General features: G+C 42.8%; 2 long non-coding RNA genes across 2 annotated transcripts; one reads left to right on the top strand and one right to left on the bottom strand.

Annotated features, from left to right (window-relative positions):
* Positions 1 to 1,789: 1,789 nt before the first annotated feature.
* Positions 1,790 to 3,305, top strand: LOC142369310 (uncharacterized). Its single transcript, XR_012767571.1, has 3 exons — positions 1,790 to 2,115; positions 3,000 to 3,062; positions 3,194 to 3,305. It is a non-coding gene; the product is annotated as an uncharacterized LOC142369310 (long non-coding RNA).
* Positions 3,306 to 3,716: 411 nt separating this feature from the next.
* On the bottom strand, positions 3,717 to 18,482 carry LOC142369312 (uncharacterized). The gene is made up of 3 exons (XR_012767574.1): positions 18,153 to 18,482; positions 5,409 to 5,471; positions 3,717 to 5,277 (listed from the first exon to the last, which is right to left on the bottom strand). It is a non-coding gene; the product is annotated as an uncharacterized LOC142369312 (long non-coding RNA).
* Between the last annotated feature and the right edge of the window lie 613 nt (positions 18,483 to 19,095).

The raw sequence follows: 19,095 nt of genomic DNA, 5'->3' as shown, positions 1-19,095 counted from the left end.
GCTGAATGGCAAAGCTGGGCTGAATAAATGATTTTAAAGAAGCTTTAAATGACTTGGAGGGAAATATGTGGCTGTAGATGCTTTGACTGATGAGCCGGGATCAGTTCTTCTTTTCTGTAGAAGACCTAATTATTCTGTATATCTCATGTGAACCATGAAGCAACTCTGCTGGAGTTGGGTTAGATGGTCATGTTGATCATTTCCATCAATCACCAGTGAGTGGGATCAGGTCTGAATCACTGAAAACTCACTTTCAGGAACACAACTCTTTGTCATTCTTAGTCTCCTCCATAAAAGTAGATTTTTTACATCTTCAGCTTCTTGGTAGTTCCCAGAACAACCATCTTCCACCATGTCCCACCCTCTGACTTTATCACCCACAGCCATGTTAGTAAGATGGAAATGTCTTTTCTACAAGAACATCATCTGCTTCTTAGATAAAACTGCATCTCACAGATTCCACTTATTCAGCTCCTCTTAGTCACAGCACCCTCTGCTGGATTGTAGGGGAACTACAGCAGACTGACATTTATTGGAATCTTAGCAGTGTGGTGTGAGGACAGGATGGTGGAACTACATGTTTATTGTTCTCACTGTTTTCCCCAGAGATTCTTAGTGGGAGACTTATGACACCAACTTCAGCTGAAGCCTCTCCGTCTCATCCTGTTCCCTCTTTGTTCCCAAGATACTTTCATCAGTCAAATTAACCTTCAGTTAGTGCATCATTTAAGTCCAACAGAATCATGTCAGCATCACTATGGGGTATCATGGATATATTTATTTATCATATCTTCAAAGTAATTAAATATAAACTCCATTAGTATCTATCTATCTATCTATCTATCTATCTATCTATCTATCTATCTATCTATCTATCTATAGATAAATATATAGATTTTAATTTCTTCTGAGATATATGCAGATATAGATATATTTTTTTCTGATAAATAGTTTCTGTCTATTGTGTTTTATCTTATATGTATAATGTATTATTTCTTCATTTTTCAACTTAATCACACACAGAATAACATGTTGATTATGTTGATATTTCTACAGTCAGCTCAACACTACAGATATCTGTACAATGTTTTGTATGGCATGCTTTTTGTGCATTTACATAGAACAATACATTTTATTGAAAAAAAAAACGCTCCTAAACGGTCACATGGTAAGGCCGGTTCGAAAGGCCTCTGACGTCACCACATAGTCATCGACACGCGCCTCGGTACAAGCTTCACAAAACAAATCCGAAGTTACTGGACACGCGCTTCAGAGTCAAGACCCTGTTGGATATGGAAGCAAATCGTAATCAAAATTCAAATTCAAATGCATTATCAGAAATGCTTTTTCATTTTAAGAATGTGGCTGCATTATTTGACTCATAAATATAATTACTAATCAAACATCCTATTTGCATTTCAATTTTCTTCTTCAAGACTGCACATTCTTTCACTTAATTCAAATGAAAAGGACAAAGACATTTGAAATTTAATTTTCAAAATATGCCTCAGCAAATAGATACCAAAATTCAATTTGAAATGTAAAAGTTGAAAATTCAAATGCATTATCAGAAATGCTTTTGCATTTTAAGAATGTGGCTGCATTATTTGACTCATAAATAAAATTACTAATCAATCATCCTATTGCATTTCAATTTTCTTCTTCAAGACTGCTCATTCTATGCCATAATCAAAAAGAAAACTAAGCGGACATTGCTTTTTCGTTTTAGTGGTCTGCATGCAAAATACTGCCCACAATTCGATAATGAAAAAGCAATCTGAGCGGCGCAGGAGAGTGACGTCACGCCTGCTGACCGTGCTACCCATCATGTAGGCTACGGTAGGGGGCGGTGTGCATATTTGCTGTACAGTTTAGCTGCCCAGGTGGAGTCAAACAATATATCCGATTCTGATGCCGGTGACCGGGTTGAACGGGTCACAGAGAGCTTGGCTGCATACTCTGCCGTCACAGATTCAGAGGTTAGTGCAGCAAGGGCTAGCGCGTCGCGGCTACGACCGGCCATGACTTTCGGGCCGCGGCCATCGCTGAGGGAGCAGCCATTAATGAGGCTGAGACAGACTTTGCGAACAGGAGTCGGGGGATTACCTTTCACAGGTAGTATTCAACATTATTATTGGTTGCATTTTGTCAATAGAATATTATTGTACTGTATTTGTGTCTGCCGGCGAAATCGTAGCCAGCAAACGTTAAACTAGGATATGTTTATAGCAGGTGTTATGCCGAGAAGTGCCCCCCCTGCTGGTCGTACTTTAAGGAGAGTCTGTGATGGAATGATATGATAAAACTACATCATAATTTGTTTACCTAATTGAATTAACGGATGCAAATCTCAATCAGTCCAAATTTGTATATAAAATTAAAATAACCAAATTTCATAGTTTCAGGTTCATTTTTATATCATTTCATCTGGGCTATAATGAGTTGAGATTGTTAATAGAAAATGTATCCAACCGTCTTTCGTGTTGACTACAAAAGTATTAGTCACGGCCCTTACTTTTGAATATATGTCCAATAATATAAAAATAGTTAGGAATAGGAATACTCTAAACTCTACAATTGTCAGATTATCATAATTGTACACGTATTATTAATTTACATGAAGAGATGTGAAAAAAGATGCACGAATGAAACACCATTGTCAGCTCAATATTATTTTTTTTGGATAAATGTAATAATCCACACCTGAAACGGTTTACGCGCGCTCCGTGAATGGGAATGCACTTCTCGGCAGAACACCTCTGTTCACACGGCTATTAGGCCAACAGAAACTTCATAAATCATATATTCCATAACACAGGCTTAGATTACAACTAACACAAGAATGCTACTTTTGAAATAATGCAAATATTACTGTTATAACATTGACCATCAGACTTTACACAGGTTTATTAATGACGTTTATTATGCCTGTATTATTCACATGTAATTCTTTCATCCTAACAAAAGTATTTACCTCATGTCTCATACCCACCCCTCAGATTGTCCGACCGAGAGTTGGTGTTATTCCCTCCATCTTGGGCTTACAGGTTCACCTAATAAGAGTAGGTGTATCATCATAAGGCTATTAGCATTCATAAATTGAAATATTATCAATAACAGGGCGGGGTGAAATACTTATCCCTGTGTGTGTGTGTATTTTTATATATTTTAATATTATGCTTCTTCATTTTAGCCAGAAAAGGGCGGGACTACATGTTCTTCCAGAAAAGCTGAAGAGAGCCTGTCTGTGACCACTCAGGATGACAGCAAGGGCTCGCACATTTTCTGGTGGGGGGGGGGGGGGGGGACTCACACTAGGGCCAGAACACCAACTACAGGTACCGTACATTAACAGCAGAATGACAATGTGTGATAGACTGGTCAGTAGGCTATATTTATAAGACACCGATGCCTGTTGTCAGCTGCCGCTGTTTTGGCAGCTCGAGCCTTGTCGTAATTTTGTACTTTGGAACGGATGGAATGAGAATCCAGCTTTGTACATATGTATGTGTATATATATATTTCTAGTGTAAGGTAGAGGATGTTTGTTTTGTATGTGTATTTATTTGACGATTGCCTATGGTGCCCTACGAATGAATGAGTACGTATGTATACACACTGCTTGAAGATCATTCAAGCTGTTGACCTAACGAATTTTCCAATCACGTACTACAAGCTTTGTATCATTGAAGAGGAATACAGACACTATACAGCTGTTATGATTTTTATGTAACATCTTTATCAAATCTGTAATAAAGTATTTCACAAGGCCAAAACAATGTAAGAAAATATCTTTGATTTTTGCTTTTTTGGCTTCACAGCATAACTTTGTTATGACCATAGCATCAAGGTTCAAGGTACAATGTTTTTTAAATTGCCAATTGTGCATGAACCGCAGTCAAGACACATGCACTACTTGTTCAGGGATCTCTCTGAGTTAGTCTAGAAATATAGAAATACTATAATAAAATATAAAGAATATAAAAAACACTGTACAAGAAGGTAGTTGTATATACACAAGTTTAAATATTTTGAATGGTATCAACCTAAAGCAAAACAAAATGAGCTAAAAGCCCTTGTTATAAATAGGCTTTATTCTTAGACTTTATGTATTCATATTGTGTAGTTCTCTAGATAATCTATGTTCCTAGTTTGTACGTTACACTCTGCTCATACAACGCAAATGTATGTCCAACACTTTAAGATGACGTAGCGGGATAAAATAACTGGGTCAGATAAAGCGTCTCTTAGGACAGATAGGTCTGGTGCAGTAGATGCACGCCTGAAACAACACGCACACACACACATCGCTTATCACATCCAAAGAACATGATGAAGACGGTGGATGGCCTGCTCACAGCATGAGTAAATATTCAATAATGCGCCGTCAAATGTAGGTACAACCTCTGAGATAAGGGTGAACATAAATATGAAATGTTTCCAGATCTCGGGACTTGGTCGGACGGATTTCATGCGAGAACTCTGTCTCTCCAAGTCCAGCGCTGATACTTGACCTGTGACCTCCAATAAATACTTTGTTTAACTTAAGACTGCTCCAACTGGTTCTTAGGCTTCCAATATAAAGAATCGGGTCTAACACCCTGAAAGAGGAGTGTTTTGCAGAGCTTGTTTTTGTCTCATGCTCCCTTTTATGCAGGTCAAGAGAGGTCAGTTTGCCAATGTGGTGGGGCCTTATTTTCAGAAACACAGACACAAACAATGACAACAAGTTGGAATAATGGTTGTTGATGCCAAACTTTGTCTCCTCAATGTGTTCCCCAAGCTGAAAAACATCCTCCGTTCTCCTCCCGGATGATGTACGTGACTGTCGTCGTCTTTACAGCTTTGCTGAAGCTTGGAGAATCACCCACTCTGCAGCTCTCAGCACCTTCACTGTGCCACATGATGGAATCACTAGTACACCGTTGTTTTTCAGGGCTAGAAAGTGGTAGCTATCATGAAATGATGAAGGTACAGCATCTCTGACCAAGCTTGCATGGCACACACCACAGGACAGCTTTTGCAGAATCTGGAGGACTACAAACCCTGCGATGTAGTACAAAGCATTGTCCACAACATCCACCAGTATAAATATTGAGAAGTAGCTATTTAACATATTTAGAACGGTAATTTTGATATGATGTTTAAAAAAGAAATACTCAAATCATTAGGCTGAGTTAGTAAGTTTGAGGTTGAAGCTTCTGGGTCATCCTGAGTGGCCACAGACAGGCTCTCTTCAGCTTTTCTGGAAGAACATGTAGTCCTGCCCTTTTCTGGCTAAAAGGAAGAAGCATTATATTAAAATATATAAAAATACACACACACACAGGGATAAGTATTTCACCCTGCCCTGTTATTGATAATATTTCAATTTATGAATGCTAATAGCCTTATGATGATACACCTACTCTTATTAGGTGAACCTGTAAGCCCAAGATGGAGGGAATAACACCAACTCTCGGTCGGACAATCTGAGGGGTGGGTATGAGACATGAGGTAAATACTTTTGTTAGGATGAAAGAATTACATGTGAATAATACAGGCATAATAAACGTCATTAATAAACCTGAGTAAAATGTGATGGTCAATGTTATAACAGTAATATTTGCATTATTTCAAAAGTAGCATTCTTGTGTTAGTTGTAATCTAAGCCTGTGTTATGGAATATATGATTTATGAAGTTTCTGTTGGCCTAATAGCCGTGTGAACAGAGGTGTTCTGCCGAGAAGTGCATTCCCATTCACGGAGCGCGCGTAAACCGTTTCAGGTGTGGATTATTACATTTATCCAAAAAAAATAATATTGAGCTGACAATGGTGTTTCATTCGTGCATCTTTTTTTCACATCTCTTCATGTAAATTAATAATACGTGTACAATTATGATAATCTGACAATTGTAGAGTTTAGAGTATTCCTATTCCTAACTATTTTTATGTTATTGGACATATATTCAAAAGTAAGGGCCGTGACTAATACTTTTGTAGTCAACACGAAAGACGGTTGGATACATTTTCTATTAACAATCTCAAGTCATTATAGCCCAGATGAAATGATATAAAAATGAACCTGAAACTATGAAATTTGGTTATTTTAATTGTATATACAAATTTGGACTTATTGAGATTTGCATCCGTTAATTCAATTAGGTAAACAAACTAGAAAGCTGCAAGCAGCTGTGAGCGGGACCGAGGTGTGCGTACGTTGGGATGTGCGCACGTTGGGGCATGCGCTGGACGCTTGAGCTGCAGCTCTTCCCACACGCACGATACCCGCTGTGTACTTACGAGCACAGCATAACCCCAATGCGGAGGGGTTTTTGAAAATTTCTAGGGGGCGCCACTGAGCCATTTTGCTCCGCCCACACACGATACCCTTTACATACATACGAGGTCATCAGGGTGGACGTGTGTGCCAACTTTCATGACCTTGCGATCATGATAAGGCTTTCAAATCACAAACGCCATCACATGATTTTCACCGACTGGCCACGCCCAAACCATTCAGAGTTTGGAAAAGTGTCTCCATGAATTTTTCCCACCATGACTTAAGAGTAACCTGGCCAAGTTTGAAGCTTGTGGCATTAAATCTGTAGGAGGAGTTTGAAAAAATGTGACGTGCGGAAAAAAAAGAGGTTTCCAACCACCAGCAGGTGGCGCTATAGGAGGATGTCACTATGATAATATGTACGCGTTCAGGTCGGGTCCAGCATTCACCGTGTGAAGTTTGGGACAGATTGGATAATGAGTGTGGAAATTATAAGCGACTTAATTCTTCATGGCGAGTCATAACTTTGAGGCGTCGCCACGGCCACGCCCTTTGAGGTTTGAAAAAGTTTCTCCATGAATTTCTGCCCCCATGTCTTAAGAGTAACCTGGCCAAGTTTGAAGTCTGTAGCATGAAATCTGTAGGACAAGTTCGATCAAATGCGAGGAGTGGAAAAAAAGAGATGTTTCCAACCCCCAGCAGGTGGCGCTATAGGTGGATGTCGTTATGATAATATGTACGCGTTCAGGCTGGTTCCAGCATTCACCGTATGAAGTTTGGGACAGATTAAATAATGTATGTGGGAGTTATAAGCGACTTCATTTTTTGTGGCGAGTGATGGCGAGTCATCGAACTTTGAGGCGTCGCCACGGCCACGCCCTTTGAGGTTTGAAAAAGTTTCTCCATGAATCTTTCCCCCCATGTCTTAAGAGTAACCTGGCCAAGTTTGAAGTCTGTAGCATGAAATCTGTAGGACAAGTTTGATCTTATGCAAGGCGTGGAATCGGCCAAAAATGGCACGAAAACGCACTTTCCATCCAAAATGGCCGCCTTCCTGTGTACGTGGCACCGTGATGGCATGAGACTTTTTTGTGCGTCTGGGCATGATGAATGAGTGTACCGAATTTCGTCGTCCCACGAGAAACTAATCCTATTAAGGGGACCATTTTTATGCACCGTAGGGGGCGCTACAGAGCCAATGAGCGACTCCTAAAAATATAAAGTTTAGATTCTTTCATGTCGTCGACTGGCAGGTGGCGCTCGCAAAATTTCGTGAGTTTTCGCATACCTTTTGCAAAGAATAAGAAAGAAAGAAAGAAAGAAAGAAAGAAAGAAAGAAAGAATAATAATAATAATAACTAGAAAGCTGCAAGCAGCTGTAAGCGGGACCGAGGTGTGCGTACGTTGGAATGTGCGTACGTTGGGGCTGGAGCTGGACGCTGTAGTCGCGCAGCTGTGCCCTAACACACGATACCCTCTGCGTATGTACAAACACATAATGACCCCAATGCGGAGGGGTTTTTGAAAATTTCTAGGTGGCGCCACTGAGCCATTTTGCTCCACCCACACACGATACCCTTTACATACGTACGAGGTCATCAGGGTGGACGTGTGTGCCAAGTTTCATGACTTTGCGATGATGATAAGGCTTTCAAATCATAAACGCCATCACACGATTTTCACCGCCTGGCCACGGCCACACCGTTCAGAGTTTGGAAAAGTTTCTCCATGAATTTTCGCCCCCATGTCTTAAGAGTAACCTGGCCAAGTTTGAAGCTTGTAGCATTAAATCTGTAGGAGGAGTTTGAGGTGTGGAAAAAAAAGACGTTTCCAACCACCAGCAGGTGGCGCTATAGGTGTTTATCACTATGATAATATGTACGCGTTCAGGCTAGGTCCAGCAATAACCGTATGAAGTTTGGGACAGATTGGATAATGTATGTGGAAGTTATAAGCAACTTAATTTTTAATGGCGAGTCATAAATTTGAGGCGTCGCCACGGCCACGCCCTTTGAGGTTTGAAAAAGTTTCTCCATGAATTTTCGCCCCCATGTCTTAAGAGTAACCTGGCCAAGTTTGAAGCTTGTAGCATTAAATCTGTAGGAGGAGTTTGAGGTGTGGAAAAAAAAGACGTTTCCAACCACCAGCAGGTGGCGCTATAGGTGGATGTCACTATGATAATATGTACGCGTTCAGGCTGGGTCCAGCATTCACCGTATGAAGTTTGGGACAGATTGGATAATGTATGTGGGAGTTATAAGTGACTTAATTTTTTGAGGCGAGTGATGGCGAGTCATCAAACTTTGAAGCGTCGTCACGGCCACGCCCTTTAAGTTTTGAAAGAGTTTCCCCATGAATTTTTCCCCCCATGTCTTAAGAGTAACCTGGCCAAGTTTGAAGTCTGTAGCATTAAATCTGTAGGACAAGTTCGATCTTATGCAAGGCGTGGAATCGGTCAAAAATGGCACGAAAACGCATTTTCCATCCAAAATGGCCGCCTTCCTGTGTACGTGGGACCATGGCGGCATGAGACTTTTTTGTGCGTCTGGGCATGGTGAATGAGTGTACCAAATTTCGTCATCCCACGCAAAACTAACACCAATGTGTGGACCATTTTTAAGTACCCTAGGGGGCGCCACTGAGCCACTTTGCTCCTTCCACACACGATACCCTTCACATACGTACGAGGTGTTCAGGATGGACGTGTGTGCCAAGTTTCATGACGTTGTGATGATGATAAGGCTTTCAAATCACAAACACCATCACACGATTTTCACCGCCTGACCACGCCCGAATTGTTCAGAGTTTGGAAAAGTTTCTCCATGAATTTTTGCCCCCATGTCTTAAGAGTAACCTGGCTAAGTTTGAAGCTTGTAGCATTAAATCTGTAGGAGGAGTTTTATAAAATGTGAGGTGTGGCAAAAAATGACATTTCCTACCACCAGCAGGTGGCGCTATAGGAGGATGTCACTATGATAATATGTACGCGTTCAGGCTTGGTCCAGCATTCACCGTATGAAGTTTGGGACAGATTGGATAATGAGTGTGGAAGTTATAAGCGACTTAATTCTTCATGGCGAGTCATAACTTTGAGGCGTCGCCACGGCCACGCCCTTTGAGGTTTGAAAAAGTTTCTCCATGACTCTTTTCCCCCTTGTCTTAAGAGTAATCTGGCCAAGTTTGAAGCTTGTAGCATTAAATCTGTAGGACGAGTTCGATCAAATGCGAGATGTGGAAAAAAAGAGATGTTTCCAACCCCCAGCAGGTGGCGCTATAGGTGGATGTCGTTATGATAATATGTACGCGTTCAGGCTGGGTCCAGCATTCACCGTATGAAGTTTGGGACAGATTGGATAACGTATGTGGGAGTTATAAGCGACTTCATTTTTTGTGGCGAGTGATGGCGAGTCATCGAACTTTGAGGAGTTGCCACGCCCACGCCCTTTAAGTTTTGAAAAAGTTTCTCCATGAATCCCCCCCCCCCATGTCTTAAGAGTAACCTGGCCAAGTTTAAAGTCTGTAGCATTAAATCTGTAGGACAAGTTCGATCTTAAGCAAGGCGTGGAATCGGCCAAAAAGTCTGTAGCATTAAATCTGTAGGACGAGTTCGATCTCAAACAAGGTGTGGAATCGGTCAAAAATGTCACGAAAACTCACTTTCCATCCAATATGGCCGCCTTCCTGTGGACGTGGCACATTGGCGGCAAGAGACTTTTTTGTGCGTCTGGGCATGATGAATGTGTGTACCGAATTTCGTTGTCCCACGCGAAACTAACCCCAATGTGTGGACCATTTTTAAGTATCCTAGGGGGCGCCACTGAGCCAATTTTCTCCGCCCACACACGGTACCCTTTACATACATACGAGGTCGTCAGGTTGGACGTGAGTACCAAGTTTCATTACTTTGAGATGATGATAAGGCTTTCAAATCACAAACGCCATCACAGGATTTTCACCGCATGGCCACGCCCACACCGTTCAGAGTTTGGAAAAGTTTCTCCAGGAATTGTTGCCTCCATGTCTTAAGAGTAACTTGGCTAAGTTTGAAGCTTGTAGCATTAAATCTGTGGGAGGAGTTTGATAAAATGTGAGGTATGGAAAAAAAAGACGTTTCTGACCACCAGCAGGTGGCGCTGTTGGTGGATGTCACCATTTTATCTATGCGCGTTCAGGCTGGGTCCAGATATCACCGTATGAAGTTTGGGACGGATTGGATAATGTATGTGGAAGTTATAAGCGACTTAATTTTTCATGGCGAGTCATAACTTCAAGGCGTCGCCACGGCCACGCCCTTTGAGGTTTGAAAAAGTTTCTCCATGACTCTTTCCCCCCATGTCTTAAGAGTAATCTGGCCAAGTTTCAAGCTTGTAGCATTAAATCTGTAGGACGAGTTCGATCAAATGCGAGATGTGGAAAAAAAGAGATGTTACCAACCCCCAGCAGGTGGCGCTATAGGTGGATGTCGTTATGATAATATGTACGCGTTCAGGCTGGGTCCAGCATTCACCGTATGAAGTTTGGGACAGATTGGGTAATGTATGTGGGAGTTATAAGCGACTTAATTTTTTGAGGCGAGTGATGGCGAGTCATCAAACTTTGAAGCGTCGCCACGACCACACCCTTTGAGGTTTGAAAAAGTTTCCCCATGAATTTTCCCCCCCATGTCTTAAGAGTAACCTGGCCAAGTTTGAAGTCTGTAGCATGAAATCTGTAGGACAAGTTCGATCTTAAGCAAGGCGTGGAATCGGTCAAAAATGGCACGAAAACGCACTTTCCATCCAAAATGGCCGCCTTCCTGTGGACGTGGGACCATGGCGGCCTGAGACTTTTTTGTGCGTCTTGGCATGATGAATGAGTGTACCGAATTTCGTCATCCCACGCGAAACTAATCCTATTGCGGGGACAATTTTTAAGCATCGTAGGGGGCGCTACAGAGTCAATGAGCGACTCCCAAAAATATAAAGTTTAGATTCTTTCATGTCGTCGACCGGCACGTGGCGCTTGCAAAATTTCCTGAGTTTTCGCATACCTTTTGCAAAGAATAAGAAAGAAAGAAAGAATAATAATAACTAGAAAGCTGCAAGCAGCTGTGAGCGGGACCGAGGTGTGCGTACGTTGGGATGTGCGTACGTTGGGCATGCGCTGGACGCTGGAGCCGCAGCTCTTCCCACACGCACGATACCCGCTGTGTACTTACGAGCACAGCATAACCCCAATGCGGAGTGGTTTTATGAAAATTTCTAGGGGGCGCCACTGAGCCATTTTTCTCCGCCCACACACGATACCCTTTACATACGTACGAGGTCGTCAGGGTGGACGTGTGTACCAAGTTTCATTACCTTGAGATGATGATAAGGCTTTCAAATCACAAACGTCATCACACGATTTTCACCGCATGGCCACGCCCACACCGTTCAGAGTTTGGAAAAGTTTCTCCATGAATTGTTGCCTCCATGTCTTAAGAGTAACTTGGCTAAGTTTGAAGTTTGTAACATTAAATCTGTGGGAGGAGTTTGATAAAATGTGAGGTATGGAAAAAAAAGACGTTTCTGACCACCAACAGGTGGCGCTGTTGGTGGATGTCACTATTTTATCTATGCGCGTTCAGGCTGGGTCCAGATATCACCGTATGAAGATTGGGACAGATTGGATAATGTATGTGGAAGTTATAAGCGACTTAATTTTTGATGGCGAGTCATAACTTTGAGGCGTCGCCACGGCCACGCCCTTTGAGGTTTGAAAAAGTTTCTCCATGACTCTTTCCCCCCATGTCTTAAGAGTAACCTGGCCAAGTTTGAAGCTTGTAGCATTAAATCTGTAGGACGAGTTCGATCAAATGCGAGATGTGGAAAAAAAGAGATGTTTCCGACCACCAGCAGGTAGCGCTATAGGTGGATGTCGTTATGATAATATGTACGCATTCAGGCTGGGTCCAGCAATCACCGTATTAAGTTTGGGACAGATTGGATAATGTATGTGGGAGTTATAGGCGACTTAATTTTTTATGGCGAGTCATAAATTTGAGGCATCGCCACGGCCACGCCCTTTGAGGTTTGAAAAAGTTGGCCAATGATTTTTTCGGCCCATGTCTTAAGAGCAACCTGGCCAAGTTTGAAGGTTTTTGCATTAAATATGTAGGAGGAGTTCGATCAAATGCGAGGTGTGGAAAAAAAAAGACATTTCCAACCACCAGCAGGTGGCGCTATAGGTGGATGTCACTATTTTATATGTGAGCTTTCAGGCTGGGTCCAGCATTCACCGTATGAAGTTTGGGACAGATTGGATAATGTATGTGGGAGTTATAGGCGACTTCATTTTTCGTGGCGAGTGATGGCGAGTCATCAAACTTTGAGGCGTCGCCACGGCCACGCCCTTTAAGTTTTGAAAAAGTTGGCCAATGAATTTTTCCCTCCATGTCTTAAGAGTAACCTGGCCAAGTTTGAAGTCTGTAGCATTAAATCTGTAGGACAAGTTCGATCTTATACAAGGTGTGGAATCGGTCAAAAATGGCACGAAAACGCACTTTCCATCCAAAATGGCCGACTTCCTGTGGACGTGGGACCATGGCGGCCTGAGACTTTTTTGTGCGTCTTGGCATGATGAATGAGTGTACCGAATTTCGTCGTCCCACGCGAAACTAATCCTATTGCGGGGACAATTTTTAAGCATCGTAGGGGGCGCTACAGAGTCAATGAGCGACTCCCAAAAATATAAAGTTTAGATTCTTTCATGTCGTCGACCGGCACATGGTGCTCGCAAAATTTCCTGAGTTTTCGCATACCTTTTGCAAAGAATAAGAAAGAAAGAAAGAATAATAATAATAATAACTAGAAAGCTGCAAGCAGCTGTGAGCGGGACCGAGGTGTGCGTACGTTGGGATGTGCGTACGTTGGGGCATGCGCTGGACGCTGGGGCTGCAGCTCTGCCCACACGCACGATATCCTCTGCGTACGTACGAGCACATAAAAACCCCAATGCGGAGGGGTTTTATGAAAATTTCTAGGGGGCGCTACTGAGCCATTTACAACCGCCCACACACAATACTCTTTACATACGTACGAGGTCGACAAGGTGGACGTGTGTACCAAGTTTCATGACTTTGCGATGATGATAAGGCTTTCAAATCACAAACGCCATCACACGATTTTCACCGCCTGAACACGCCCACACCGTTCAGAGTTTGGAAAAGTTTCTCAAGATTTTTATTCCCCCCTTGCTTAAGAGTAACCTGGCCAAGTTTGAAGATTTTAGCATGAAATATGTAGGAGGAGTTTGATCAAGAGCGAGGTGTGAAAAAAAAAAGATGTTTCCAACCACCATTAGGTGGTGCTGTAGGTGGATGTCACTATTTTATATGTGCACGTTCAGGCTGGGTCCAGCATTCACCGTATGAAGTTTGGTACAGATTGGATAATGTGTGTGGAAGTTATAAGCGACTTAATTTTTTGTGGCGAGTGATGGCGAGTCATCAAACTTTGAGGCGTCGCCACGGCCACGCCCTTTAAGTTTTGAAAAAGTTGGCCAATGATTTTTCCCCCCCATGTCTTAAGAGTAACCTGGCCAAGTTTCAAGTCTGTAGCAATAAATCTGTAGGACGAGTTCGATCAAATGCGAGGTGTGGATAAAAAAAGACATTTCCAACCACCAGCAGGTGGCGCTATAGGTGGATGTCACTATGATAATATGTGTGCTTTCAGGCTGGGTCCAGCAATCACCGGTTGAACTTTGGGAAAGATTGGATTATGTATGTGGAAGTTATAAGCGACTTAATTTTTCGTGGCGAGTGATGGCGAGTCATCAAACTTTGAGGCGTCGCCACGGCCACGCCCTTTAAGTTTTGAAAAAGTTGGCCAATGAATTTTTCCCTCCATGTCTTAAGAGTAACCTGGCCAAGTTTCAAGTCTGTAGCATGAAATCTGTAGGACAAGTTCGATCTTGTGCAAGGCGTGGAATCGGTCAAAAATGGCACGAAATCGCACTTTCCATCCAAAATGGCCGCCTTCCTGTGGACGTGGCACATTGGCGGCATGAGACTTTTTTGTGCGTCTGGGCATGATGAATGAGTGTACCAAATTTCGTCGTCCTCCGCGAAACTAACCCCAATGCGGGCACCATTTTTAACCATCGTAGGGGGCGCTACAGAGCCAATGAGCGACTCCCAAAAATATAAAGTTTAGATTCTTTCATGTCGTCGACTGGCAGGTGGCGCTCGCAAAATTTCCTGAGTTTTCGCATACCTTTTGCAAAGAATAAGAAAGAAAGAATAATAATAATAAACCTTACAGATACAATAGGGTCCTTGCAGTTTCACTGCTCGGTCCCTAACTAGAAAGCTGCAAGCAGCTGTGAGCGGGACCGAGTGTGCGTACGTTGGGATGTGCGCACGTTGGTTATGCTCTGGACGCCGTAGTCGCGCAGCTCTGCCCACACGCACGATTCCCATTGCGTACGTACGAGCACACAATAACCCCATTGCAGAGGGTTTTTTTTAAATTTCTAGGGGGCGCCACTGAGCCATTTTGCTCCGCCCACACACAATACCCTTTACATACGTACGAGGTCGTCAGGGTGGACGTGTGTACCAACTTTCATGACTTTGCGATGATGATAAGGCTTTCATATTACAAACGCCATCACACGATTTTCACCTCTGGCCACGCCCACACCGTTCAGAGTTTGTAAAAGTTTCTCCAGGAAGTTTTGCCCTCATGTCTTAAGAGTAACCTGGCCAAGTTTGAAGATTTTAGCATGAAATATGTAGGAGGAGTTTGATCAAATAAGAGGTGTGGAAAACAATGAAGTTTCCGACCACCATTAGGTGGCGCAGTAGGTGGATATCACTTTTTTATATGTGCACGTTCAGGCTGGGTCCAGCATTCACCGTATGAAGTTTGGGACAGATTGGATAATGTATGTGGGAGTTATAAGCGACTTAATTTTTTATGGCGCGTCATAAATTTGAGGCGTCGCCACGGCCACGCCCTTTAAGTTTTGAAAAAGTTGGCCAATGATTTTTTCGGCCCATGTCCTAAGAGTAGCCTGGCCAAGTTTGAAGCGTTTAGCATGAAATATGTAGGAGGAGTTTGATCAAATGCGAGGTGTGGAAAACAATGAAGTTTCCGACCACCATTAGGTGGCGCTGTAGGTGGATATCACTTTTTTATATGTGCACGTTCATGCTGGGTCCAGCATTCACCGTATGAAGTTTGGGACAGATTGGATAATGTATGTGGGAATTATAAGCGACTTAATTTTTTATGGCGCGTCATAAATTTGAGGCGTCGCCACGGCCACGCCCTTTAAGTTTTGAAAAAGTTGGCCAATGATTTTTTCGGCGCATGTCCTAAGAGTAGCCTGGCCAAGTTTGAAGCGTTTAGCATTAAATATGTAGGAGGAGTTCGATCAAATGCGAGGTGTGGAAAAAAAAAGACATTTCCAACCACCAGCAGGTGGCGCTATAGGTGGATGTCACTATTTTATAGGTGCGCGTTCAGGCTGGGTCCAGCAATCACCGGTTGAACTTTGGGAAAGATTGGATTATGTATGTGGAAGTTATAAGCGACTTAATTTTTCGTGGCGAGTGATGGCGAGTCATCAAACTTTGAGGCGTCGCCACGGCCACGCCCTTTAAGTTTTGAAAAAGTTGGCCAATGAATTTTTCCCTCCATGTCTTAAGAGTAACCTGGCCAAGTTTGAAGTCTGTAGCATTAAATCTGTAGGACAAGTTCGATCTTAAGCAAGGCGTGGAATCGGTCAAAAATGGCACGAAAACGCACTTTCCATCCAAAATGGCCGACTTCCTGTGGACGTGGGACCATGGCGGCATGAGACTTTTTTGTGCGTCTTGGCATGATGAATGAGTGTACCGAATTTCGTCGTCCCACGCAAAACTAATCCTATTGCGGGGACAATTTTTAACCATCGTAGGGGGCGCTACAGAGCCAATGAGCGACTACCAAAAATATAAAGTTTAGATTCTTTCATGTCGTCGACCGGCACGTGGCGCTCGCAAAATTTCCTGAGTTTTCGCATACCTTTTGCAAAGAATAAGAAAGAAAGAAAGAAAGAAAGAAAGAATAATAATAATAAACCTTACAGATACAATAGGGTCCTTGCAGTTTCACTGCTCGGTCCCTAACTAGAAAGCTGCAAGCAGCTGTGAGCGGGACCGAGTGTGCGTACGTTGGGATGTGCGCACGTTGGGCATGCGCTGGACGCCGTAGTCGCGCAGCTCTGCCCATACGCACGATTCCCATTGCGTACGTACGAGCACACAATAACCCCAATGCATAGGGGTTTTTGAAAATTTCTAGGGGGCGCCACTGAGCCATTTTGCTCCGCCCACACACAATACCCTTTACATACGTACGAGGTCGTCAGGGTGGACGTGTGTACCAACTTTCATGACTTTGCGATGATGATAAGGCTTTCATATTACAAACGCCATCACACGATTTTCACCTCTGGCCACGCCCACACCGTTCAGAGTTTGTAAAAGTTTCTCCAGGAAGTTTTGCCCTCATGTCTTAAGAGTAACCTGGCCAAGTTTGAAGATTTTAGCATGAAATATGTAGGAGGAGTTTGATCAAATAAGAGGTGTGGAAAACAATGAAGTTTCCGACCACCATTAGGTGGCGCTGTAGGTGGATATCACTTTTTTATATGTGCACGTTCAGGCTGGGTCCAGCATTCACCGTATGAAGTTTGGGACAGATTGGATAATGTATGTGGGAGTTATAAGCGACTTAATTTTTTATGGCGCATCATAAATTTGAGGCGTCGCCACGGCCACGCCCTTTAAGTTTTGAAAAAGTTGGCCAATGATTTTTTCGGCCCATGTCCTAAGAGTAGCCTGGCCAAGTTTGAAGCGTTTAGCATTAAATATGTAGGAGGAGTTCGATCAAATGCGAGGTGTGGAAAAAAAAAGACATATCCAACCACCAGCAGGTGGCGCTATAGGTGGATGTCACTATTTTATAGGTGCGCGTTCAGGCTGGGTCCAGCAATCACCGGTTGAACTTTGGGAAAGATTGGATTATGTATGTGGAAGTTATAAGCGACTTAATTTTTCGTGGCGAGTGATGACGAGTCATCAAACTTTGAGGCGTCGCCACGGCCACGCCCTTTAAGTTTTGAAAAAGTTGGCCAATGAAATTTTCCCTCCATGTCTTAAGAGTAACCTGGCCAAGTTTGAAGTCTGTAGCATTAAATCTGTAGGACAAGTTCGATCTTAAGCAAGGCGTGGAATCGGTCAAAAATGGCACGAAAACGCACTTTCCATCCAAAATGGCCGACTTCCTGTGGACGTGGGACCATGGCGGCATGAGACTTTTTTGTGCGTCTTGGCATGATGAATGAGTGTACCGAATTTCGTCGTCCCACGCAAAACTAATCCTATTGCGGGGACAATTTTTAACCATCGTAGGGGGCGCTACAGAGCCAATGAGCGACTACCAAAAATATAAAGTTTAGATTCTTTCATGTCGTCGACCGGCACGTGGCGCTCGCAAAATTTCCTGAGTTTTCGCATACCTTTTGCAAAGAATAAGAAAGAAAGAAAGAAAGAAAGAATAATAATAATAAACCTTACAGATACAATAGGGTCCTTGCAGTTTCACTGCTCGGTCCCTAATAATAAACCTTACAGATACAATAGGGTCCTTGCAGTTTCACTGCTCGGTCCCTAATTATGATGTAGTTTTATCATATCATTCCATCACAGACTCTCCTTAAAGTACGACCAGCAGGGGGGGCACTTCTCGGCATAACACCGGCTATAAACATATCCTAGTTTAACGTTTGCTGGCTACGATTTCGCCGGCAGACACAAATACAGTACAATAATATTCTATTGACAAAATGCAACCAATGATAATGTTGAATCCTACCTGTGAAAGGTAATCCCCCGACTCCTGTTCGCAAAGTCTGTCTCAGCCTCATTAATGGCTGCTCCCTCAGCGATGGCCGCGGCCCGAAAGTCATGGCCGGTCGTAGCCGCGACGCGCTAGCCCTTGCTGCACTAACCTCTGAATCTGTGACGGCAGAGTATGCAGCCAAGCTCTCTGTGACCCGTTCAACCCGGTCACCGGCATCAGAATCGGATATATTGTTTGACTCCACCTGGGCAGCTAAACTGTACAGCAAATATGCACACCGCCCCCTACCGTAGCCTACATGATGGGTAGCACGGTCAGCAGGCGTGACGTCACTCTCCTGCGCCGCTCAGATTGCTTTTTCATTATCGAATTGTGGGCAGTATTTTGCATGCAGACCACTAAAACGAAAAAGCAATGTCCGCTTAGTTTTCTTTTTGATTATGGCATAGAATGAGCAGTCTTGAAGAAGAAAATTGAAATGCAATAGGATGATTGATTAGTAATTTTATTTATGAGTCAAATAATGCAGCCACATTCTTAAAATGCAAAAGCATTTCTGATAATGCATTTGAATTTTCAACTTTTACATTTCAAATTGAATTTTGGTATCTATTTGCTGAGGCATATTTTGAAAATTAAATTTCAAATGTCTTTGTCCTTTTCATTTGAATTAAGTGAAAGAATGAGCAGTCTTGAAGAAGAAAATTGAAATGCAAATAGGATGTTTGATTAGTAATTTTATTTATGAGTCAAATAATGCAGCCACATTCTTAAAATGAAAAAGCATTTCTGATAATGCATTTGAATTTGAATTTTGATTACGATTTGCTTCCATAGTTGGAAACATCACAACAGACAAATACGCACATTGAGAAACGGCCCATTACCCGACACACACTGCGAAGCCTCGGCTCATCTCGGAACATCTGGTAGCATAGCAACAGAAAGCTGCATG

Source organism: Odontesthes bonariensis, chromosome 19 (genome assembly GCF_027942865.1).
Source record: "Odontesthes bonariensis isolate fOdoBon6 chromosome 19, fOdoBon6.hap1, whole genome shotgun sequence".
NCBI lineage: Eukaryota > Metazoa > Chordata > Actinopteri > Atheriniformes > Atherinopsidae > Odontesthes > Odontesthes bonariensis.
Note: the sequence above shows the minus strand (reverse complement) of the source record. Positions and strands in the feature narration are given on the sequence as shown.